The following is a 26131-nucleotide window of genomic DNA, read 5'->3' on the forward strand; positions in this document are numbered from 1 at the left end:
CTTGTATTCAAGTGGTTTCCTTTATGTGAGTTCTTACTATTTGATACTTCCTAGTGTTAGTTCTCTGGTAGTCTAGGGTCTTGGAGTCAGTGCCTCCACTCCAAAGGCTGAAGGCTTGATTTCTGTTCAGAAATGAAGATTCTGCAAGTGGTTAGTTATGGCATTAAGTGAGATTAAAACACATATCCAAAAACAAGAAAACAAAGATGAACACCAGAGAAGTGGCGGTAAAAACTCAGGCAAATAATGATTAAAATAATGGAATATACACATATACATATGAACCCGTGAGCAAAATCAAAACAGTCCAACAAAAATAAAGTACAATAAATTGATCTGGCAAACAAAGGAAGTAAAATATATTTACCAGTTAAGAACAAAACTAACTAAAGCACAAATTGGAAAACAAAACTAAAGCAAGTTGCCAAGTGGAAAATAAAGCAATGAAAACAAAACTACAAATATGTAGAGAGGAAAGGAAAGAAAGAATAGGTATACAAAGTTAAATAGAGGTAGATGAAGAAGATTTATATACATTAAAGATTAACTGCAAGGGGAAAAGAACAGTAGGAAAGGCAAACAAAGGAAATAAGCTAGAAAAAAATAATGGTTTAAAAAAATAAAAGTTAAAATTATAAAAAAGAGAAAAGAAAAAAATGGAAAAAGAACTAAAAAAGGAAAAAATAAGGAAAACTTCACAGAATTGTAAAAGCTCAATGCAGATGCAGAGTTTTATAACAACAATAAAAAGTGTGACTGAATATACACATATACATATACACCCATAAGCAGAATCAAAACAGTCCAACAAAAATAAAGTATAACAGATTGACCTGGTGAACAAAGGAAACCAAAAATTATGTCTACCAGAACAAAACTAACTAAAGCAGAAACTGGAAAACAAAACTAAAGCAAAGTGCCAATTGGGGAATAAAGCAATGAAAATAAAACTAACAAATATGTTGAGATGAAAGGTAAGAAAAAAAAGAAAGAATAGATATGCAAATATAAATAGAGGTAGATAAAGAAGATTTATATACATTAAAGGTTAACTGCAATGGGAAAGGAACAGTAGGAAAAGAAAACAAAGGAATAAATGCAGAAAAATAACAATAGGTTTAAAAAATTAAAATTTAAATAAAGAAGACAAAAAAAAAGGAAAACTCCCCAGAACTGCAAAACTGCAACGTATAGGCAGAGATTTATAACAAAAAATGTGACCGAGAAAAAGAAAAACAAAAGCTCAAAAGCTTAATTAGATTTCATCGTGCCAATAAAATGGACAACTACAACAGAGGGGGATAAAGAGGAAAAAAGAAAAAGAAAAAAAAATCCAAAAGAATCTACAGAACAAGTCAAAACGTAAGAATAATAAATATTTTTCTTGAGTCACTGCTGTCAGAGTCCTTTCCCTTTCTGGGAGTCACAGTCCACCTCACCTCCCTAGGACTCCCTCCAACAATGTGCTGATCTCTGCAGGGCAGCCCAGATTCTAATCTGGTCCTACTCCTCTGTGTTCTTGCCTCCAATGTCCACAGCAATCAGAACTAGTGCGTTTTCTTTCGTGGGAGCTCTCAATGACCTTTTATATATTCCACAGACAGAGTCTGCCTAGTTGATCGTGTGGATTTAATCTGCAGCTTGTACAGCTGGTGGGAAGGTTTTGGGTCTTCTTCCTTAGTCACACTGCCCCCAGGTTTCGACTGTGGTTTTATTTCCACCTCTGCATGTGGGTCGTCCAGTGGGGTTTGCTCCTGAGGCTTCCCTGGAGGACTTGGGTTTGCCCCTGTGAGGGCCAGGTGTGGAGGTGGTGCATCTGCTTAGGTTGCAGGGATTCTGGCAGCACCAGGTACTCAGGGAAGTTGGCAGCTAGGACAGCAAGGAATATAGTGCTCTAGAATCATATGGCAACCAGTATTCTTGCCTGGAGAACTCCCCTCCAAGGCAGAGAAGCCTGGCAGGCCACAGTCTATAGGGTTGCAAAGAGCTGGACACTACCAAAGTGACCCTTCACACAAAGACACAAGCCTTTTTTTGCCTGTGGCATCTCTGCCCCAGGGAGAGTTGAACGTGAAGGTGGCACAGCTGCCTAGCTTGCGGGGACCCTGGCAGTGCCAAATGTGCAGGGACACGGACTGCCTCGCCTGCAGGAGTTATGGCCCTATTAGAGTATTTTCTGAGCTCCTTGTAGCTGGTGATCAGAAGGCCTCTTGGGCCAGCCTTCCTCCATAGGGCCACATTTTCAGGCACTTAGAGGGCTCCCTTGCCTTTTCAGCGGATCAAGCACATAGAGGGCCCGCCTTGGCCGGGGTCCTACTCTGCAGTTCAGTGCGTCAGGAGTTTGATGGGCCAGCCTCTCTGTTGTTCAACTGTGGCTATGGTGATGGCTCCACCCCCTATGCGTGACTCAGCAGTATCTCCTTGCTTCCATGGCTGCCTGGCTTTCCTTCACAGGCATTTCCCACCACAGTCTCCTCTCTCACATCCTCTTGATCTATCTTGCTGCAGTCAACAGCAGCCCTCCCCTGGGACTGCTCCACAATCCCTAAACTTCAGCTCCCAGCTGCTGCACCTTCCAGGAGATCTATGTCCCTGTCTGGGGTATGTATGGCTGCGGCAAGGACTGTCTGATTCTCATTCCATTTAGGCTGCCAGAGATCATCTGTTTCACTCTCAGCCTTAAAAGTTTCTCCTCTGACTCAGACAGTTGCCCTGATGTGGAGATCGGGCCCCTGCTTCAGTTCCCCCATCTGCCAAGGGCAGGTCCAGTCCTACTAACAACTCCTGTTTCTCCGCCTAGTTTCTTTGTCCTACTGAGTTTTTCGTGGGTCTATATAGTCTTTTCTGCTGGTGTTCTGCATGCACTTCCGTTTATGAGGATGTATTCCTGATGTATCTGTGGAGAGAGATGCACTCCACATCCATCTACTCCTCTGCCGTCTTGTTCTCTCTCTGGAACTTTCTTCTGAATAGTATAAACTTTTTTTTTTTTTTAAGATACAGTTGTAGGCATCTATTCCCCTTACTGTAGGATAAGATTTTGAAATTTTGGACCACAGTATTTAAATTTTAATGTTTAATACTTGGCTGTAATATGTATCCAGTAAATGTTGTTGAATTAACAGATGCATTAAAATGCATAACATTAAGATGAGTATTTGTGTATGTATTTGTGCTTCCCAGACAACACTAGTCATAAAGAATCCTCCTGCCGATGGACAATATGCAAGAGACATAGGTTCAGTCCCTGAGTTGGGAAGATCCCCTGAAATAAGAAACGGGAACTCACTCCAGGGTTCTTGGCTAGAAAATCCTGTAGCCCGATGGGCTACAGTCCAGGGGGTCACAAAGAGTCAGACATGACTGAGCACACACACATGTGTGTGACAGAAATAGAGAGGCAAGAATTTTATGCTTCCCAGAAACACCTGTTTCTAACAAATCTACAACTCAACATATCCCCTAATAGAGCGAAAGTGTTGAAATAAGACTCTTTTCTCAGATTCTGATATTCATCACTCTGAATGCCATTTCTCTCTAGCCCTGTTTTCATGGTCTTCAGGTTTCTGTTTTGTTTTGCTTTAATCTGATAATTGAGTCTCCCACCATGGAGACAAGGAACTTTGCTAGTAACTTGAACTCTGAAATATCTCATTAAGAGACCCTAGTATTACAACAACCTTAGGGAAAACACAGACAGGGCATCACGGATGAAAAGCCCTGTTTTTTCTCACCTAGAAGTCATCATGGTATAGTTCAAAGAACTTGAACTTTAACATTGATATAGGGCAAGTAGATAAGACAAAATTGAAGAAACTCTTGAGGATGTATAAGATTTAGCCAGGTGAATAAAATAAGAAAAATGTTCCAGGGAGATTCAGAGTTGCATGCAAAAATAAAGAAATAAGGAAACACTCTGGTGATTACAAAGCAGTTATTTTGCATTGAAAGTGAAAGTGATAGTTGCTCAGTTGTATCTGACTCTGTGACATTTTGGTCAGCAGCCTGCCAAGCTCCTCTGTATATGGGATTTTTCAGGGAAGAATACTGGAGTGGGATGCCATTTCCTCCTCAATGGGGATATTCCCAACCCAGAGACAGAACCAGAGTCTCCTGTGTCTCCTTCATTGCAGGTGGATTCTTTACCCACTGAACCATCACAGTAAATAAGGAATGTGACTCTAAGGTTGGTAACAGAGATGAGGGAGGAGAAGATGGTTTCAAAAGATGTCATAAACCTTAAAAAATAAGATTATTTACTTGTTTATGTGTTTGTTCTAAAGAAGGTGGGTCTGTAATGGTCTGACAATGTCTGTGAAGAATGAGAAATTCAGCAGATATTAATACCAGCCATACTATTAGCAAATAGAACTTTTCTGGTCAAAAATGAGGAGTTCTTGAAATGAACAGTTATTGAGAATTTGGGGAAGGGAAAGTGGAGTCTGTACTTTTTAAAAGGTAAAATTGGTAGCATTTAGGTGTCATTTTGTTGTGGGTAGTGGAGAAAAGGGAGAAGTTAAGGGAACTGCCTCAGTTATGGTCTCAATTTTGGATGACTATTTGCACCATAATGACACTACAATATTAAGAAGGTAACCAACCTGGTTTTGGATCCTGGCCTCATCTCCTATCACCTACATTCTCCAAGATACATAACCAGCCTGTTTGAAAGTTAATTTTCTTGATTGCAGAATGATAGCATTACCTACTTAGTATGGCTGTGTATTAAATAATAGTATATCCATAAAAATAACTACCATAGATCCTAACAGACAATATCAGGCACTATAAGCATTAGCTCTAATCCATTTTCTCTCCTTACTTTCCCCCAGCCTTTTTATAGAGAGACAGTATGACTTGAAAAAGTGAAAAGGGCAAGGGACTTCCGTGGTGGTTCAGACAGTAAAGAATCTGCCTGCAATGTGGGAGGCCCTGGTTTGATCCCTGGGTCAGGAATATCCCCTGGAGAAGGGAATGGGTACCCACTCCAGTATTTTTGCCTGGGGAATTCCATGGACAGAGGAGCTTGGTAGGCTACAGTCCATGGGGTTGCAGAGTCAGACACAACTGAATGACAAACACACAGATAGTATGACTTAGTGGATAAGCATTTGGACAAAACTCAAATCTTGGCTCTACTAATGGTGTGTTAATTAATCTTTCTAAACTTCAGTATCCTAATCTTAAAAATGAGAATAAAAATATCAACATTTCAGTGTTGTCCCAAGGATTAAATAAGATAATACATTTAAATTGTATTACCAAATAAATGCAAGTCATATTGTACTTGAATTCATAAAAAAAAAAACCTTTATTCTTAGATTTCTCTGAGAGGACATTTAAGATAGTCCCCATATTGGATCCAAAGCTTCTCTCTTTGTTGCCTGCATTACTTTTTGTGCCTTCCTATTGAATAGACATATTTATTTACCAAGAGCAGTAAATTTCAAGTATCAATGACAGGACTATGTATATCCCCATTCATGATGCATAATACAAGGGGAATTGCATTCCATTGAATTACTATTATTAGTTTTTGGCTAAAACCTCAGAACTGAGGGCAATCACTCTTGAACCATGTTCCTACCTGTGTTTGAAGCATGGTGAGTCAGTCTGAAGCACATACACAGTTCATGTGACCACTGCTTCATATGCTGTTTGCACTATAAAAAGTATTCTGTTTGCTTCAAGTTCTGAGTAACACTTTCAAGTTTTTGGAAAGCTTGATTAGCTAAAACAAGCCTGGCTGGAATGGAATATGGCAGGGTTGCACAAATTCTGTCAGGATATATTTTTTTAAGATTGTGGAAAAAACCCTGCCAAATCTGGTCCATCTGTTCACATATGAGTTTTTCAATATTAATAGGCTGGGCAATTGGGAGATTTATTTAATTAATCTTCATAGCTAGTGCATCGGGTAACAACAATTATCTTGACTCTTATCACAGCAGTGCTGCTGTTTAAAATGAGTTCAATTTGTGTTCAGAACATGATTTTAACTGATACTGGTACCCTGACAAATAAGCACTATCATGATGTTACCACTTGCCATGAAGCAAGCAAATCAATAAAAGAGAAAATCAGAAATATTCTGAGTAAGAACTGACTGGACCAAAAACATTTCTAATGGCCTTGGTCCTGGAGTCATTTCTATAGGATTGGATTTATATAGATTGCTTTAGTGCCTGGAAGTTACATAGTAAGAAATGAGGTCAATGAGAGTAAATAGTCATGTGTTCTAATCACCTTTACTATTTCCTGCCTGTCTAATATGAATAAAATACATAATATTTCTGTAAAGTGAAAATAAAAACTGCTATAAAAGGCCACTGAATATGGACATATAATGTGCCTAACATTATCAATAAATATTTGTTTAATTGAAAGATAAAGTGATGTGTATTATATATGCCTTCCCTGCAGAGTGCTTCATAGATGGAATCAGTACTGTATATATGTAGTTTTATTTCTCTTTTTAGGTAGATAATAATAGGAAAACAGATACATAGACAATTAGAGGAAAGGGTTGAAAAAGTAGATCCTTCTTTCTTCAAAGTATCTCCTCCAGTCACTAAATTAAAAATTTCACCAGTTAGAAATTGTTTCACTTGAGTTTTGAAATAATTTTGGCAATCGCACACGCTTCAAGGGGAAGATAATTAACATTTATTGGATGCTTATTTATATGACACACACTGAATTGGGTACATTGCCTGTTTTTTCACTTAAATTTAAAAAGTTTTTAATAAAGTAGTTTTTATTACACTACTTTACATTTTCTAAAAAAAAAAAAAGAGCATGAAATTTACTGTCCTGTCCATGGTCATGTAGACATGCCACAAGCATTATGAGAACCTAAAGTGAAAATAAGAACTGACCCCAAATATGTATATATCTTCTTATTCTATCATGCTATTCCATGATGAAAACAAAATAATTTTGACCCGATGAACCTTCATCTATTGTCAGTGGATACTTTGGTAGCATTCACACAGAAAGACAAGGTAAAAATAATAGACTTCCCAGATTTTCCGTTGGGCTAAATGGTTTTCCTTGTCACTAATTCTTCACTCCTCAACTAGAGCTTTTTAAAGTTTCATGAACACTGTTTGGGTTTATACTCTTATTCTACTAATTAGATATAATGGCTAATTTTATATGTCAACTTGGTAGGCCACAACACCTAAATGTTTCTGAACAGGTATTTTTTAGATGAGATTGGTATTTAAATTGGTAGACTTTGAGTAAAGTAAATTACCTTCTTTTGCATGAGTGAGATTCACCCAATGGCTGAAGATCTTAACAAAGTTCCCCCAAAGAAGTTTAAATTCTCCTTCCAGAGTGCATTGGACTCAAGCTGTAACATCAGCTCTTCCCCAAAGAACAGCAACCTACAAATACATTCCAGATTGCAATTGAAAAACAAAAAAACAAAAAACAAAGAACCCATCAAGTTATAAATTCTCAACTCAAATAGGCTGCCTGATTCTGGAACACCTGAAATTTCTTACTCTTCCTTAGCTGTGTGCAGGGCCACAGATCAGGGTGAACACTATACTAAAACTAGATGCATGCACTGATTTTATTTCCAGATGAAAAAGTAAGACACAGTTTGAAGCACTTTGAGGTAAATAATGGTTACTAGAGCTCTTACTGAAGAGTTTAAAACTTCTGAGTTAATTTTTTAACACTTTCAAAAAGTTTATTAAAGATCAAGAAGTGAAAACATGTCTTGGGTCACATTTAGCCCCAAGTGAGTTTTACTACCTACTTTTAAAATCAGAAAATTGATTTTATTGTGGCTAAGCAGTCCTTCATTGATGTCTTTCAAATCATCCATTTCTAAAATCATCTATTCGCATGACTCTTTCCTTGGTGCCTTGTTGAACCTTTCTCCTGGACACTTGGATATAAAAAAAGTAGTTTCTGGCCATACTTTTCTACTTTTTCTGAACTTTTGCCGAAGTTATATGCATTCAAAAATATTTAATATATAAAATGAGTTTGTATATATTTATTTACTTTTAAATAAAAATTGTATGTTTTTCAGATGTACAACATGATCATTCAATATAGATAGTGAAAAGATTGTGTAGTCAAGCTAATTAACATATTGTTTTCTTACATGATGTATGTGTGTGATGAGAGCACCTGAAGTCTACTCTCATAGTATATTTCCAGAATTATATACAATAATATTATTAATAAAGATTGTCATCATGCTCTGCATTAGATTTCCAATCTTATTTTCTCTATAAAAATGCATATATTCATTAACTAACATCTCCCCACTCCCCACACCATTGCACCACTGGTAACTATTATTCTACTCTATTTCTATGAACTCGAGTGCTTTTAAACTCTACATTTCAGTAGGATAGTGCAGTATTTGCCTTTCTGCGACTGGTTTATTTCACTTAGCATAATATTTTCATATTGTTAGAATCCTATCATTCCAACATAAAGAACTCCTTTTAATATTTTGTCTAAGGTAGGTATAGTGGTGGTGAATTCTGACAGTTGTGTTTCTTGAAAATAGTTTAAAATATCTTTTATTTCTAAATAACAGCTTTGCCTGGTACAGTATTCTTGACTGTCAGGAATTTTCTCTAAGAACTGTGACTATTATCATCCTAATCTCTCCTCCATGTGGTTTCTGCTGACAAATCCACTATGTGTTTATGGGGATACCTTTATATATGAAGAGTTGCTTTTCCTTTTCTGCTTTCAAAATTCTCTGTTGGTTTTTAACTTTTGAGAATTTATTTAAATGTGTCTCATTTAAGATTTCTTTATATTTAGCATATTTGAAGTTCTTCAGTCTTCTCAGATCTGGATGTTTTGCTCCTTTTCTAGGTTAGGAGGTTTTCTGTAATTATTTGTTTAGAATGGTTTCTACTCCTTTGTCTTTCTCTGCTCCCTTTTGGAGAAGGCAATGGCACCCCACTCCAGTACTCTTGCCTGGAAAATCCCATGGACGGAGGAGCCTGGTAGGCTGCAGTCCATGGGGTCGCGAAGAGTCAGACATGACTGAGCGACTTCACTTTCACTTTTCACTTTCATGCATTGGAGAAGGAAATGGCAACCCACTCCAGTGCTCCTTTTAGGACTACTATAATGTACATTTTGTTTTGTATAGTAATGTTAGGTAGGAAGTTAGACATAAGCAATGAGGAGAGGTCTGGCTGAAAGGGATGTAAGCTGATCCCTAAACTCCATCCCAGACATACCCAGGAGAGCTCACAGATGCTACAAAATAACCACAGAGATTTTCAACTCCTGCACATGCACCCTAGGCACACAGTGGATACAAAGTAACCATGGGGACTTCTCCAAGTAACCTTAGCCAGTTAGGTAGTTAGGAGCCAATTAAGGACTCATGAATATTGACTCTCCTACATCTAATTATAACAGACTGAATTATGTGAAGACATAAACAACACAGCCTGCTGTTATATAACTTGAAATTGTCAGTTGGCCTTGAGTGTATGCCCATTTGCATTCCCTTGCATTGATTGGTGGTGAGCACAAACCGTACTTTACACTGGGCATAACCAAAAGTAAGAGCATGGAAGTATAAAAGGGGCAAACAGGGATCAATAGGAAGGATAAGGAGGATTCCTTTGGGAGCATCTGACTAATAAAAGATTTGTCTGCTTGAGCTGTAACTTGTCTGTTGTTCCACAATTTTTACTCCATCACTCCAAATTTTTGTTGTGATGAGACAAGAATTGCGGAAGAGAAATAAACCAACCTGACAATGTTATTATATCTCCCTGATTACTTGTAATTCCTATGGCTTTGAATTGTTTACACATTTGAACAAGCAGGCATCTTTTTAAGTTTTTACAAACTGGTTTTAGCAGCTAAAGCCCTTCACCAATCATTTTGATCAGATTCTGGAAGGTCATTTGGTTGAGTCTGTGAGCAGATTCATCTGGTGCCTGTGTGTCTGAATTCATGGGAAGAGGCCTGAAGCCTGAATCTTCATGGACAGATATGGTACTTAGTTACAAAGGACAAGCTTGTAAATTGAATCCACAGTGACAGGTTTTGGAAGTATGTTCATGTGAGTGGACCTGGATCCTGGGTCTGTGGGTACCTAGCTTGCATCAAGGACTGCTGGGGCAAGTTATGATTGCATCCATTGTGTCAAGTCTGGAGATTGGGTCTACAAGGGTGGGCCTGGAGACTCGGTCTTCAGGGCCCAACCCGGTTGTGGGAAGGGCCCTTGAGTTAAGTCTGTGGAAACTGGCCTGGCATTTGGCATTTAAGTGGATCTAATGCCTTGGTCCATGGGGAAACGCTGGGTCCTGAGTGCGTAGGTGCTAATCTGATGCTGGGATCCGTTGAGGAAGGTATAGTGCTAGAGTCTGGTGAAGTCTGGTACTCACTTCATTCTCCTTCCCCATGGAAAAGGTATCTTTCATGGAGCTGGCTTGCCCAGATTTGGGGAAGGGGTAATATGGATAATGTGAAATTGTCTTTCATATACTCTTCCATGCATCTGTGTTTCACTCAGTTGCTAGAATCTTTCACCAGGAATCCTTAGCTCTTATAAAGGTATTTTTGAGTATCAGCAATTATTCAAATTGATGTTTCTTGGGGGAGGACAAGCACTGGAACTTACTGTTCCAAAACCTTGATAATTCTGCTCCTCTGATATGAGGCTTCAATAGAGCTAATATACCATGTCATGGACAGAAATTACTTAAAAACTTACCTTTTTTCTAAGTGTGATTAAAATTTATATGCTTTTCTGACTTAAGAGTGATGTCAAAATGAAGTTCTGCTTAAATGAGATAGGAATGTGAAGGTATAGGTTTCCAAAGATTAAGAGAAAAAATTTAGGTCTTTTAACCTTTGTTAGTAGCTTTTTTATCCAGGTGTCCAGGCTACCTCCAGACTTCTCATTTACATGTCCTCTATAAAACCTCAAAATGCATATGTTCATAAGTGAAATCATCATTGTCTCCCTAGATTCACATTAAACTTTATTATTTTACCATATCCCAAACTCTTAAGCTATAAACTTCCATACCTCTTTTTTTCTCAAACCTGACAGCTTTTAAATCATATTAATTCTAATTTTTAAAATGCTTTCCCAAATTATTCTCTCTTGAACATCTTTGCTGCAGTTGTCTTAATAGATGATAGTAAATAGGCACACAAAATGTCTGGTTTAGTGGCTAGTGGAAATATGCCATCTATATCATGACAATTTCATTAATTTATTCTATACTCTTTCTCATTAAGAAAACTGTTCCCCAGTTATCTTCTTCTAATTACTGAGATTTTGGACAGGATAAAGGAGGAGTAGTAATTAACTCCATTTACCCTGTCCACATTCTGGATGAATTGAGGAATGGATAGGCTCAGAAAATAGAAATAAATGTATAATTTTATTAACAATGTAGGAAGGAGAAACTGGCTTAGATGTGTGGGAACAATGAATTTTAGTACTGAATCTCAGAAGTAGACACATTACTACATTAGGAATCTAAGTCACCCTCTTCATTGTGGCCAGCCCAATATAATTTAAGTGGAGAACAGCAAACCAGCATGCTTGTTCCCTGTAAGAAGTTGTCTCTGAAGGAAAAGCGGGAAGAGACAGTAGGGTGAGTTACAGGCCCTGTTTGTCTCTCGAGGTACTTAGGCTGCCTTACTCCATTTCCCTAGGCAGTAGTAAGAGATAATACAAAGAAGTCAGTATTATTTAGAAGAAAAGGGAGGAAGTGTTTCACTAATATCACTGAAGGTGACTCAGAAGACCGAGTTTATTTCCAATCCCTAACCCAGACTATCTGGAGCTAGTTGAACTGTGAGGTTAAAGGCACAGTCCCCCATTCTGCCACTTTTATGCAAGACATCTAACTCCAACTCAAACATTTAGGGTCCAACGACAAAGTTAGAGGGAAGAGTCACACAAAGTGGTTCAAATTTCTGACACCAACTGCAAGTCTAAGAGTTTCTCAAAACAACCCTTAGGTTTAATAATTCAATAAAAAAGGTTCACAAGACTTACTGAAACCTATTATAATCACGGTTATAATTTTTACTGAAGAGGATACAGAAAGCCAGCCAGAGGAAGAGACAAACAGGGTGGAATCTAAGAACATTCCAACTGAAAGACTTCTGTTGTCCTCAGGTTGGTTTACCCTACCAGCATCAATATATGATAATACACACAGTGTTGCCAATGCTGGAGGCTTACCCAAGCTTTAGTGACAAGAGTTTTTATTGAAACTTTATGTGTGATTGATGGGCATGATTGATTGATCAACTGCCCATGTTGAACTTAAAAACATGCTTGGTTTTTAAATCGGACTTAGTCTCTGGGTTGACTGACTTTGCACCATCCATAGCCCCCTACCTGTTATTATATAGTTGAGCTTTATAATCAATTCCTATCTAATACCATAGGATGTGGCTCTCCCTGCCTGGGGACATTTCTTTAGAGTAAATAAAAATTCTTAAAGAGATGAGAATACCACAACATTTAACCTGCCTCCTGAGAAACCTGTATGCAGGTCATGAAGCAACAGTTAGCACTGAGAGTGGAACAACGGACTGGTTTGAAATTGGGAAAGGAGTATGTCAAGATTGTATATTGTCACCCTGCTTATTTAACTTATATGCAAAGTACACATCATGCAAAGTGCCAGGCTAGATGAATTACAAGCTGAAAACAAGACTGCTGGGAGAAATATCAATAACCTCAGGTATGTAGATGACACCACCCTAATGGCAGAAAGTGAAGAGGAAGTAAAGAGCGCCTTGATGAAGGTGAAAGAAGAGAGTGAAAAAGCTGGCTTAAAACTCAACATTCAGAAAACTAAGATTGTGGAGTCTGGTTGGATCACTTGATGGCAAATAGATGAGGAAGCAATGGAAACAGTGACAGACTTTATTTTCTTGGGCTTCAAAATTGCTGCAGATGGTGACTGCAGCCAGGAAATTAAATGATGCTTGCTCCTTGGAAGAAAAGCCATGATAAAACTAGACAGCATATTAAAAAAGCAGACACACCACTTTGCCAACAAAGATCCATATACTCAAAGCTATGGTTTTTCCAGTAGTCATATATGGATGTGAGGGTTGGACCAGGAGGAGATCAAACCAGTCAATCCTTGCTGTTCAGTCACTCAGTTCACTCAGCCGTGTCTGACTCTTTATGACCCCGCATGGACTGCAGCACTCCAGGCTTCCCTGTCCTTCACTATTTCCCGGAGTTTGTTCAAACTCATGTCCAATGAGTCGGTGATGCCATCCACCCATCTCATCCTCTGTCACCCCCTACTCCTCTTGCTCTCAATCTTTCCCAGTATCAGGGTCTTTTCCAATGAATCGGCTCTTCATATTAGGTGGACACAGTATTGGAGCTTCAGCTTCAGCATCAGTCCTTCCAACAAATATTCAGGATTGATTTCCTTTAGGGTTGACTGATTTGATCTGATTGAAGTCCAGGGGACTCTTAGAATTTTCTCCAGCGTGACAGTTTGAAAGCTTCATTTCTTCAGCACTCAGCCTTCTTCATGGCCCAACTCTCACATCTGTGCTTGACTTCTGGAAAAAACATAGCTTTGACTATACAGACCTTTGTAGACAAAGTAATGTCTCTGCTTTTTAATATGTTGTCTAGGTTGGTCATAGCTTTTCTTCCAAGAAGCAAGCATCTTTTTTTAATTAGTTTATTTTCTATTTTTTAACTTTACAATATTGTATTTGTTTTGCCATACATTGACATGAATCCACCATGGCTGTACATGTTTTCCCCTTCCAGAACCCCCCTTCCACCTCCCTCCCTATCCCATCCCTCCAGGGCATCCCAGTGCACCAGCCCCGAGCACCCTGTATCATGCATTGCACCTGGACTGGCGATTCGTTTCACATATGATAATTTACATGCTTCCATGCCATTCTCCCATATAATCCCGCCCTTGCCCTCTCCCATAGAGTCCATAATACTGTTCTATTTATCTGCGTCTCTTTTGATGGCTCGCGTACAGGGTTATCTTTACCGATTGACTAAATACCATATATATGTGTTAGTATACTGTATTGGTGTTTTTCTTTCTGGCTTACTTCACTCTGTATAATAGGCTCCAGTTTCATCCACCTCATTAGAACTGATTCGAATGTATTCTTTTTAATGGCTGAGTAATATTCCATTGTGTATATGTACCACAGCTTCCTTACCCATTCGTCTGCTGATGGGCATCTAGGCTGCTTCCATGTCCTGGCTATTATAAACAGTGCTGCGATGAACATTGGGGTACACGCGTCTCTTTCAATTCTGGTTTCCTCGGTGTATATGCCCAGCAGTGGGATTGCTGGGTCATATGGCAGTTCTATTCCCAGTTTTTTGAGGAATCTCCACACTGTTCTCCATAGTGGCTGTACTAGTTTGCATTCCCACCAACAGTGTAAGAGGGTTCCCTTTTCACCACACCCTCTCCAGCATTTATTGCTTGTAGTCTTTTGGATAGCAGCCATTTTGACGGGCGTGAAATGGTACCTCATTGTGGTTTTGATTTGCATTTCTCTGATAATGAGTGATGTTGAACATCTTTTCATGTGTTTGTTAGCCATCCATATGTCTTCTTTGGAGAAGTGTCTGTTTAGTTCTTTGGCCCACTTTTTGATTATAAAACACTGTAAAACACTGGTGAAAGAAATCAAAGAGGACACAAATAGATGGAAAAATATGCCGTGTTCATGGATTGGAAGAATCAATATAGTGAAAATAAGTATACTACCCAAAGCAATCTATAGATTCAATGCAATCCTTATCAAGCTTCCAACGGTATTCTTTAGAGAACTAGAACAAATAATTTCACAATTTGTGTGGAAATACAAAAAAACCTCGAATAGCCAATGCAATCTTGAGAAAGAAGAATGGAACTGGAGGAATCAACCTGCCTGACTTCAGACTCTACTACAAAGCCACAGTCATCAAGACAGTATGGTACTGGCACAAAGACAGAAATGTAGATCAATGGAACAAAATAGAAAGCCCAGAAATAAATCCACGCACCTATGGACACCTTATCTTTGACAAAGGAGGCAAGAATATACAATGAAGAAAAGACAATCTCTTTAACAAATGGTGCTGGGAAAACTGGTCAACCACTTGTAAAAGAATGAAACTAGAACACTTTCTAACACCATACACAAAAATAAACTCAAAATGGATTAGAGATCTAAATGTAAGACCAGAAACTATAAAACTCCTAGAGGAAAACATAGGCAAAACACTCTCCGACATAAACCAAAGCATCTTTTAATTTCATGGCTGCAATCACCATCTGCAGTGATTTTGGAGCCCAAGAAAATAAAATTTGTTACTGTTTCCATTGTTTCCCCACCTATTAGCCATGAAGTATGGGAATGGATGCCATGATCTTAGTTTTTTGAATGTTGAGTTTTTAAACCAGCATTTTCACTCTCTTCTTTCACCTTCAAGAGTCTCTTTAGTTCTTCTTTGCTTTCTGCCATAAGGGCGGCGTCATCTACATATCTGAAGTTATTGATATTTCTGCCTGCAATCTTGATTCCAGCTTGAACTTCACCCAGTTCAGCACTTCACATGATGTACTGTGCATATAAGTTAAATAAGCAAGGTGACAACATACAGCCTTGCACTTCTTTCCCAATTTTGAACCAGTCTATTGTTCCATGCCCAACTGTAACTGTTGCTTCTTGACCTGCATACAGGTTTCTCAGGAGGCAGGTAAGGTGATCTGTTATCACTCTCTTTAAGAATTTTCCAGTTTGTTGTGATCCACACAGTCAAAGCTTTAGCATAGTCAGTGAAGCAATGACAGCTGTTTTTCATGGAATTACCTTGCTTTTTTTTTTTTTTTATGATCCAATGGATGTTGGCAGTTTGATCTCTGATTCCTTTGCTTTTTCTAAATTATTGGTGGTATTCAACTTTTCTTCTCAGCTACCCACACACAGTGTTTCTCACTTTAAGACCATTAACTGTCAAGAGTCATCTTTCAAAGAAGAAAAAGGAAAAAGAGGGAGAAAGGGAAGGTGGAAGGGAACTAAATTTATTCATGTCATTTACATTTTTTTCTGTTTAGAAATTTTTTTTTTTTTGCTGGTTTTCATCTCTTTTGTGGTATATAAAGTCCTCTAAAATCTTTCTAACTTACTGTTCCATTTCCTGACATTCACCTAAGAGCCCACAGTGCATTCTTGAAGGATAACGTATCATTCTTCACTGATGGCCACTGTTTTCTGATTATTCTTTCACTTTTTTAACTTAGTCTTTTGGTGTTGCTTAGTCCTATAATATCCTTCAGACCTTCTTTGTCTGGAAAGCTCTCATTAACTTTTCAATCTCCAGTATTTGAACTATATATAGTAAAGGTAGTGTATTAGTAAGGGTGGACCAATTGTTATAATTGCTTTTTGTTTGTTTTAATCGCTAAGTCATGTCTGACTCTTACGCAAACCTATGAACTGTAGCCCATCATGCTTCTCTGTCCCTGGGATTTCCTAGGCAAAAATACTGGAGTGGGCTATCATTCCCTTCCCCAAGGGATCTTCCTCACCCAATATTGAACCCACATCTCCTGCATTACTTGTGTATTTTTTACCACTGAGCCACCATGAAGGCCCAATTGTTGTTAAAATAATAAATAGACCCCCAGTAGTTTGGCCACCTGATGCAAAAAGCCAGCTCTCTGATAAAGATCCTGATGGTGGGAAAGACTGAGGGCAGGAGGAGAAGGGAGTGAAAGAGGGTGAAATGGTTTGATGGCATCACTGATTCAATGGACATGAGTTTGAGGAGGAGACAGTGAAGGACAAGGAAGCCTAGTGCGCTGCAGTCCGTGGGGTTACAAAGGGTCCTACATGACTTAGTGACTGAACAACAACAAACTCAATGATTAAATATAATGCAAAAGATATATTTCACCTTATTGAGTATTTGGGCACCTGCCTTCCACACAGTAATTTAGGGACTCAAGCCTCTTTTAGCTCAACAACATGATTTTCTAATGTAGACTTCAGAGTCCTCCACTGGATCTGCTGTATTCAATCATGTGTTGAAAGAATGAAGATCTTTAGAGAGATTTTTAAAGGCCAGTGCCTAGAAATGATATATGTCATTTCTGCTTCTACTAGTGAGATGTAGTCACATGGGCTCATCTGGATGCAAAGGCCCAGGAAACGCAGCCTAGCAAGAAGATTCAATGGAGAAACTGCAGAAAAAACAGTAAATACCTAGAGAACTTCAGCCAAAACAGTTTATATTTTACCACCTCAGCGTTTCCTTCAAATGCCTCTCAGACAGAAATATTTATTCTCTTCTTGATGGTGGCACAGTGTTTGTCCCTGTGGTGCCACATGCCACATCGACTGCAATTTATTTATTTTCATATTTACTTCCTTCTGGGAACTATGAGCTCTTAGAGAAAAGAGGCTGTCTTTCATTTATCTTTTCATCTTCAGCACTTTTCATTCTGACATGTAGTAGGTGTATGATAAATATTTGTGCTTTATGTAATTAATGAATGTCATTCAAATATATTAAATTATAGGAAATTTGTCTGGCTAAATTTAGAATCATTAGACAAAATGTGAAACAAGCTTTGTGACTTAGAATTTTAGAAATAGGGGAGGCTCTGCTATCAAAGTGTTTCCCTGGTAGCTCGGTGGTGAAGAATCTGTCTGCCAATGCAGGTTTGATCCCTGGGTTGGGAAGATCTCCTGGAGAAGGAAATGGCAATCTATTCCAGTATTCTTGCCTGGAAAATTGCATGGACAGAGGAGCCTAGCAGGCTATAGTCCATGGAGTCGCAAAAGAGTTGGACTCAACTTAGTGACCAAAGAACACCAACCACTATCAAAGAAGGAGAAAGAAAGGGAGAAAAAGAAATGGTGATGAAATGTTAAGGCAAGTAAAATGCAATTTTAAAAATCTTTTACAAAATTTGCACTCTCATGAATACAGGGAAGAATCTAAATTTTAAAAACCAGCCAACAATAATCTTGAATGTAACAATTGACCAGTGATTTTTATTGGAGATCATTGGTAAGGATTATACTTTTTTATTCAGGAATTATTACTAACAATCATTTAAAAGACTTAAATATGACCATATGCTGTTTTTAATGTATAAGCCAAAGGCCTACTCATTGCTGTATTATTTTTATTATAGCATGTAACTACTAATGTAAATATGCATCCATGTAACAAATGAACATGTAATGTAGTTCAATTAAAAAAAAAAAAATCCTGGATACACAAGGTTAGGGTTTCCAAGGTGGTGCTAGTGGTAAAGAACCTGCCTGCCAATGCAGGAGACATAAGAGACGTGGGTTCAGTCCTTGGGTTGGGAAGATCCCGTGGAGAGGCAACCCACTCCAGTATTCTTGTTTGGAAAATCCCATGGACAGAGGAGCCTGGTGCACTACAGTCCATGAGGGTGCAAAGAGTCAGACACAACTGAAGGTACTGAGCCCACAAAGTTAGGGCAATTAATTGAAAAGAAAGAAAGAAAGAAACCAAGATAGTGGCCTGGGCTTCTGGATAAGTACCTCATTATTGCCATAGATAATTGGAATGGGAATTATGAGGGTAATTTTAGATGGATATATACATAGCATTGTAAGTAAAAATAATCTTATATTAATTTCCTAGAGCTGCCATAACAAAGTATTACACCTTGGATGGCTAAAACAAACAAACAAAAACTGGAAATGTGTTCTCTCACAATTTTGAAGGTAGAAGACTGAAATCAAGTTATTGTCATGGCCATCCTCTCTCTCTGAAGGCCTGTAGGGGAGGATGTGTCCTTGTCTTTTCTAGCTTTTGGTTGTCTTTATCAATTATTTGTGTCCCTCAGTTTGTAGAAGCATGACTCCAATCCTTGCCTCTGTTGTCATATAACATTCTCTATTGTGTGTCTGTGTCCTAATTTCCCTCTTCTTTACTGGCCACATGGGATTAAGGTCTATCCTACGACCTCATCTTAACTTGATTAAATCTATGAAGACCCTGTTTATAAATAAGATTATATTTGTAGGTACTTGTTGTTAAGACTTCAATATATGTTTTTGGGGATGACAGAATTTAACCCACAGCTAATCTATAGGGGGAACCCAATCCAGGTGCTTAGTTAATCTCTTTTATATTTTCTATGCACTCCAGTTCTAGCTTTTATTGTTGTTTACTGTGATTTATATGGAAAAGACAAGAACATTTTATATCTGGGAAAAAAAATTGGTGTCACTTTCTTCCTTCTACTTCTTGAAGGGTATTAACATTGCATCCTGGAAGGTATCAGCAGTTTTACTTTTTCTCTTTGTGCCTAAGGAGACCAGCTGATGTTCACACACTAAAAGTTCCCAAAGTTATCATTACAAAAAGCTCTTGTGATTTCCACAGCCCCATTGGCTACTGAGCTTTTCAAAGTCAGTCTGTCAGGCTCAGTTTTAGCTCTGTCATTGGCCAGTTGTTGAGACTTCTCTTCTATCACTATCCAGGTGGGCATAATTACTAGATAACATTTTTGACCTGGAATTAAAAAAAAAAAAAAGAAACCTGCTCGATATTTCTCCAGGAAAAGTGTATTTATTCAGGATCAATTCCACTTTCACAATAGTGAACCACAACAAGGGGAAAAGAATGCTTTTACACAGAAGAAAAGGGAATTGGGAGGGCTAGTGAACAGAGTTCATGTCTTTTGAAAGAAAGATTGGGTTGAGGTTGTTATTATTGACTAAAGTGATTTTGTTCATAAGAAAGAAATTTGAAATCCGATTTTGGCAAAAACAACTAATCCAGGGAAACCTCACAGTTGATACTTAGTACGGGGAATCTTAGGGCACAATGAAATTTATCCTGATCAAGGTGTAGTGCTTGTTCCAATACTAGATGCTCTGAATACTGAATTTAGGTTTGGGCAAGCAGCAATTTTTCTTTGGTAACCTTATGTCCCTTTAAAGGACCTTATGTCCTTTAAGGCTATGGTCTTCCTGTGAGGAGGTTTGAGAAAAACAAAGAAGCAAATCACCAATATATTGCAACAAAGTAGAACCTCTAGGGAAAATTATATCATCCAGATCAGCCTTCAGGATTTGCAAGAAATAAGGCCTCTCAGTAAAGACCTGAGGCATTACCATCAAATTGTTTTTCTTCCCAAGTGAAGGTAAAGAGGTATTGGCTAGATTCATCAGCTGAAATACCAAAGAATGTACTGCATGAATATTACAGTAAAGAATTTACATCCAGTGGGAATGGACTTTAGTGATGTATTAGGGTTAGGAAAAACAGGGTGATGAGGGATAGCAATACAAAGCTGCACCTTTATCCCTTAGATTCTCTTGCCAGTAACAGGGGAGTGTTACAATGACCAAAACAAGGGATAATGAGGTGTTGAAACTTTTAATCTTCTATTATGGGCCTTATGCTTTGAAGGGTTTCTTTACAAAGTAAGTAATTCTGGGAAGAGATTTTGAGAAGTCAGTTTGAATTTTGATGGGAAATGCAGAAGGAATTTTATCAACATTCTCTGAAACATTTGGAGATAAGAAAAGTGGTAGCTGATTCAATAAGGACAAATGAAAGACTGTTTCTGGAATCTACTCAAACTCTGTCAGAAATAGAGCAAATGAAAGATGTAAAAGGATCATTTAATTCAGCTGATGGTTTACTTTAATGAGTGTCAATTTCTAGAACTTCTTTCAGGAGAAGGAAATTCCAGCATGATGCTTCTCTTAAGAAATCTTAGCCCAATAAATGGATGGGGGAGGGTAGGGGGAAGATTAAGGAGAAAAGGGTATATTTCTCTCATGAGACCTAAACAAAGGGGAAAAGGAAGAAACATCTTGAGGTTCATTAGAGACACCCACTATTTAACCTGTTTTAACACTCCACCAGAGGTGAGGATTATTATATAATATTGAGTTGAACATCGAGTCTGTGGCTCTGGTATCACTTTGAACTGGAAGAGATTCATCCCCAATCTGGAGAAATGTGTTTTCAAGCAGATTAAGAGGGAAGATTGGGAAGATCCCCTCGCCCCACAGATCCTCAGAATTCTCTTGGAGAATTGGGAGTATGCTGGAAAGACTGGTTAGAGGTAACCAAACTGCTTAAATTCGTAACAGTCTCTTCTCTGGTGTCCTGGATTTTTATAATAGCAGAAACTAGGAGGTTTTGTTTAGGAGCCTTCATTTGCTGGAGTTATCAAGAATTTTGGCAGTATTCCTTTAAGGTAACCCATCTAGAATGTGAGAGTTGCTTTGCCAGATTAACTAAATCTGCAGTGGGCATGGTTTCGCATTCCATCCTGGTCCTTATTGCTAGAAGGAGAAGATCTCAGTTTAACCTATTAATAAACAGAATTAAAAGTTATCTGGATGGAATCAACATCTGAAGGAAGACCAGAATTTTCTTTATAAACATTCTGAAGTGGATTATAAAAGTTGTGAAGAGGTTCAGCAGAATTTTGAGTGTAAGCCTGAATTTTGTTCCAATCAACAGACTTTGGGAAAGCCCTAGGATTTGCTCAGTGATATTGCCCAGTGATTGCTGGAGCCTGATCACATTAACAAGTAAGCAGACTGGTCTCCCAATTGTAATGTTAGAGATTTTTCAGGATATTTCCAATTAGCACTTTTTATCCATTATTGGGCCTGGCCTTTACTGACTAGCATGTGAATTTAGCTGTTGAAAGTCAAAGAAAACAGGTTGATAAGTTTGAGTGACCAGATGAAATTTCTCAAAATCCTCTGAGGATCTTTGGTTACTTTGGGAAAATCTTTAACTGAAAAAACAAAAGCAAACAAACACAACTTGTCCTGTACTTCCCCTTTGATCCAGGGAATATAAGAAAAGTTTAGACTCTGGATTCTCAGATGGATTAATTTTAAAGAGACAGGTTCTGACAAAACTATAGAGTGCAGAGAGTTTCAGAGGAAAGCGCAAGTTTAGCTAGAGAATTTTGTGTGCGTGTGCTCACTTGTGTCTGGCTATTTGTAGATTCCCCCTCCCCCCCGCCCCTGGACTGTAGCCCATCAGGGTTCTCTGTCCATGGGATTTCCCAGGCAAGAATACTGGAGTGGGTTGCCATTTTCTTCTCCAGGGGATCTTCCCATCCCAGGGATAGAGCCTGCATCTCCTGCATTGCAGGTGGATTCTTTTTTGCTGAGCCACGTGAGAATCCTAGCAAGAGACTTAGTATGAAAGTGAAAGTCACTCAGTCCTATCTGACTCTTTGCAACCCCAAGGAATTCTCCAGGCCGGAGTACTGGAGTGGGTAGCTATTCCCTTCTCCAGGGGATCTTCTCAACCTAGGAATCGAACCCTGGTCTCCAGCATTACAGGTGGATTCTTTACCAAAAGAGCCACCAGGGAAGCCCAAGAATTCGTCTGGGAGAAATCAAAGTTTAGAGGTAGTTGGTATAGAGGGGAAGAAGAAAGATTATATCTGAGGCTGAGTTTGATATTGAGATTCCAAGGAGAGAGACACCATGGCATCAGAGGTGCAACTTGAGACAAAAAAGTCAAGGACACTAGATTGAGGCTTCAGGAGCCATTTAACCTTTCTTTCATTTTTTATTTATCTCAGTTAATCTTAAAATCTTATTTTGCAAAGAGGTAATTTTAGACTCCTGATAACACTGGCAAGTCTCAGAATACCAATCAGAGTAAGCATTCCTCTCAGTCCTAGAACTTTTTGAGCTATTATAGTCCAATTCATTTTTATGGAAATTAAGTCTGGAGGTTTCAGAATTTTCCCATGATAGCCATGGATATTCTAAATTGGCTTTGGTAAGGGCAGTCCATTTAAGTTAGAAATGCACATGAGGAAGGACTGAAGTTTTTACTTATTTGACTTCATCTGGTCATAGTAGCAGCACTCAGAATCTTCAGCCACAGGATGTGGGATCTATTTTCTCTCTCTTTTTTTCTTTTAGTTGCTGCGTGTCAATTTTTTGTTATGGCATGCAAATTCCTAGTTGTACCATATGGGATGTATTTCTCCAACCAGGGACTGAACCTGGGCCTTCTGCATTGAGAGCACAGAATCTTAGCTACTGGACTACCAGGGAAGTCTCAGAACTGAAGTTTTTAAACATCAAATAGTTGAGAGTCCCTGTTGGGTGTGCTTACTCCCTCAAGATATATAGATAAATCTTAGGAATCTCATTTTTCAGAGGCTATTTCTCTAGAGTGAAAAACAAAACAAAACAAAACACCTTCAAACAGCTCAAAAAGCTTATAGCACAAACAGCTCAGTTCAAACAGCTTGCAAGCTAATACTAGCCAGTTCTAAGGAGATACCTTGGTCCTGGAGGAGCCAGGGTGAAGGCTTTCTTAGACAGTCTCCAGAGGAAAACTCCTTCCAAAGAGACAGGATAAAGTCTGAAAAACTGGCACAGTTTCAAAGAAACAACCTTTGCTCCTAAAGAATGGGTTGAAGGCTAGCCAGTTTCAGGAGAAACAGTCCCTGTTCTTAAGAGAATGAGCCAAAGCCTTCTCAGTCAGTTTCAGTGAAATAGTCTGATCTCAAAATCAACTGAAGTGCCAAAAGAGTACTCACATACAGAACAAGGTCTTTTAACCAGAAAGATAAAATCTTTAAATTGATCTTGAATAAAGTTTGGAGAGCTTCAAACACAAAAGGGATTTGGGCTCAGATCCAGGAGCAAGTTGTATCTTTCAACTTCAGGGTTGGTGAATGACAGTTAAGTCTATTGCTTGGATCAAATTCATTTGCTCATCAGCCCCGGGGCCATCAGAGGGTTTCTGTGGTCCCTGTAAGTGCCACTAAAGTGTTGGTCTGAAATAAATAGACTGTCAGATATTTCTCTAGCAAAGATGGGTTTATTCAGGTCCAGCAGAGAATTGCAATTTAGGTCTGCAACCATAGGGAGCCATGTGCAAGCCCTTGTACAGTGGAAGGCTAGTACTTTGACAGAGAGGAAAAGGAAGTCAGGAGGGCTATGGTAAACAAAGGCACATGGCTTTTCATTGGCTGGGTCCTCACCAGGAAAGAAAAGGAGACTTCTTGTTGGGCTCTGCTGTTGTCACAGGGTATAAGAGCTTCCCCTGCTGGTCTCTCAACTCTACTTAATTTGTTTATAATACTTATTTATTTACTTATTTTTACAGAATTCACTGGACATACAGTTGAAGAACCAAACCATAGGCCACACACCCAAATATAGCAAATTTAAGACAATCAAAGCCATCTCCCAAAATTACTGGCATTAAAATGAAATATCAGAGTGGACTTTTCCCTGCAGACTTTCTGTTTCAAAGACAAGTTAAATGTGTGTTTTGTCTTTTTTCTGCAAAAATGTTGAGGGAGACATTTGAAGTTTGCTCTTGACCTCTTTTTTGTTTCCTGAAATAAAAAGAATCAAATAATTCAATAAAAAAAAATCTTAATACCAAAAAGAGGAAGGAAGAAAGCTGTGTATTGCCAGGAAATTAAACAAAACTATACCTGGAAGGAATCACACTGGGATAGCTAATTAAACATTTTAAATCTTGGATGTATGAACTTACAATATTGGCTTCAAGCTTGGTTGCTTTTCTTGTTCTCTTTAATGTAATTCACCAGAATTAAGGTAATATGAAGTTAATACATTAAACACACATGCATGAACACATGCCATGGTTCTATAAAGATAACAATATAGGCTGTACTAAATTTAGAGAACAAGGGTTAAAGAGGTATAGATTTTATACTCCTGCAGGCAAGAGGCTTTTTTTTTTAAGTACATGAAATCTGGGAAAATATAATTTATATGTAAGATGTTTTCTGATGACAATCTTTTCCACAAAATTTTTAGCACTTGCTATATGCAAAACTCCATGTTAAGTGCTATCAGGGACAAAATTGTGGCATTAAAAAGGAAAAATTATAATGTTTGAAAATGTGATGAAAACATTAAAGGTAAATAAAATTAGCTATGCTAATTAGTTTTATCATTCCATCATTTAAATGAAAGTATAAAAATTCTACATTTCTCAAGATAGAAAATAAAAAAAAACCACATTCAAATAATGTATCATAATAAGCATCTACTGCCAATATATACAGTATTATCATCACACTATGTTGTTATGAAGAATCTAAAGGCAAATTAGACCTAGACTGGTCTTCAGCTGTTAAATCTGGAGATGTATTCCATCTGGGCATTTATGGTAAGAAGTTGATTGTTAAAAATGAAGACTGAAAGGTGTATATGTAGCTATAAATATTTTTCTCACACATCAAACTGAAAAGTGAAAGTAAAAGTCACTCTGTTGTGTGTGACTCTTTGCAACTGTACAGTCCATGGAATTCTCCAGGCCATATTACTGGAGTGGGTAACCTTTCCCTTTTCCAGGGGATCTTCCCAACCCAGGGATTGAACCCAGGTCTCCTGCTTTGCAGGCAGATTCTTCCAGCTGAACCACAAGGGAAGCCCAAGAGTACTGGAGTGGGTTGCCTATCCATTCTCCAGGGGATCTTCTCAACCCAGGAATTGAACTGGGATCTCCTGCATTGCAGGCAAATTCTTTACCAACTGAGCTATCAGGGAAGTCATATATATATCCACATATAATTCCATTCTTTTTATAAACCATTATAATCCCAATGTACTACTGAGATTCATGGAAATGTAATGTATTACAAGGGAAGAACAAGAATGGAACACCTCTTGGTTCCTTCATATACTGAATTATTGATTATTTATTGAATGTTTATAAGGAGGCATACTGTGCTCTGGATGACAGCATATAAAGTAAACAAAAGAGCAGAGTTCCTGCCTTCAAGGAACTTACCTTCTGGGAGGAAAAGGAAGTTAATGGATAAGCAAATATAAAAACAATGCTTTCAAAAATTGAAGAGTGTTATAAACATAAATAATAGTGATATAAAAGAATGAGTAAGAGGGGCAATAACTCTAGAGAAGACCCATGTAAAGAGATCCAAATAAGGAAGAAGTTTTGGCTATACAAAAAGCAATGAGGAAATAAGTCTTTAGCCAGAAGAAATATTAAATTTCAAGAACCAAAGTCTAGAAACAAGCTTTTCTAGACTTTTTTGTTTTTAAGGAACAACAAAAAGACCAGTGTGGCCTAAGGTGAGAAAGAAGGGTAAGAGAT

This window comes from Giraffa tippelskirchi, chromosome 5, assembly GCF_054371585.1.
Source record: "Giraffa tippelskirchi isolate mGirTip1 chromosome 5, T2T-mGirTip1v1.2.pri, whole genome shotgun sequence".
In the NCBI taxonomy this organism is placed as follows: domain Eukaryota; kingdom Metazoa; phylum Chordata; class Mammalia; order Artiodactyla; family Giraffidae; genus Giraffa; species Giraffa tippelskirchi.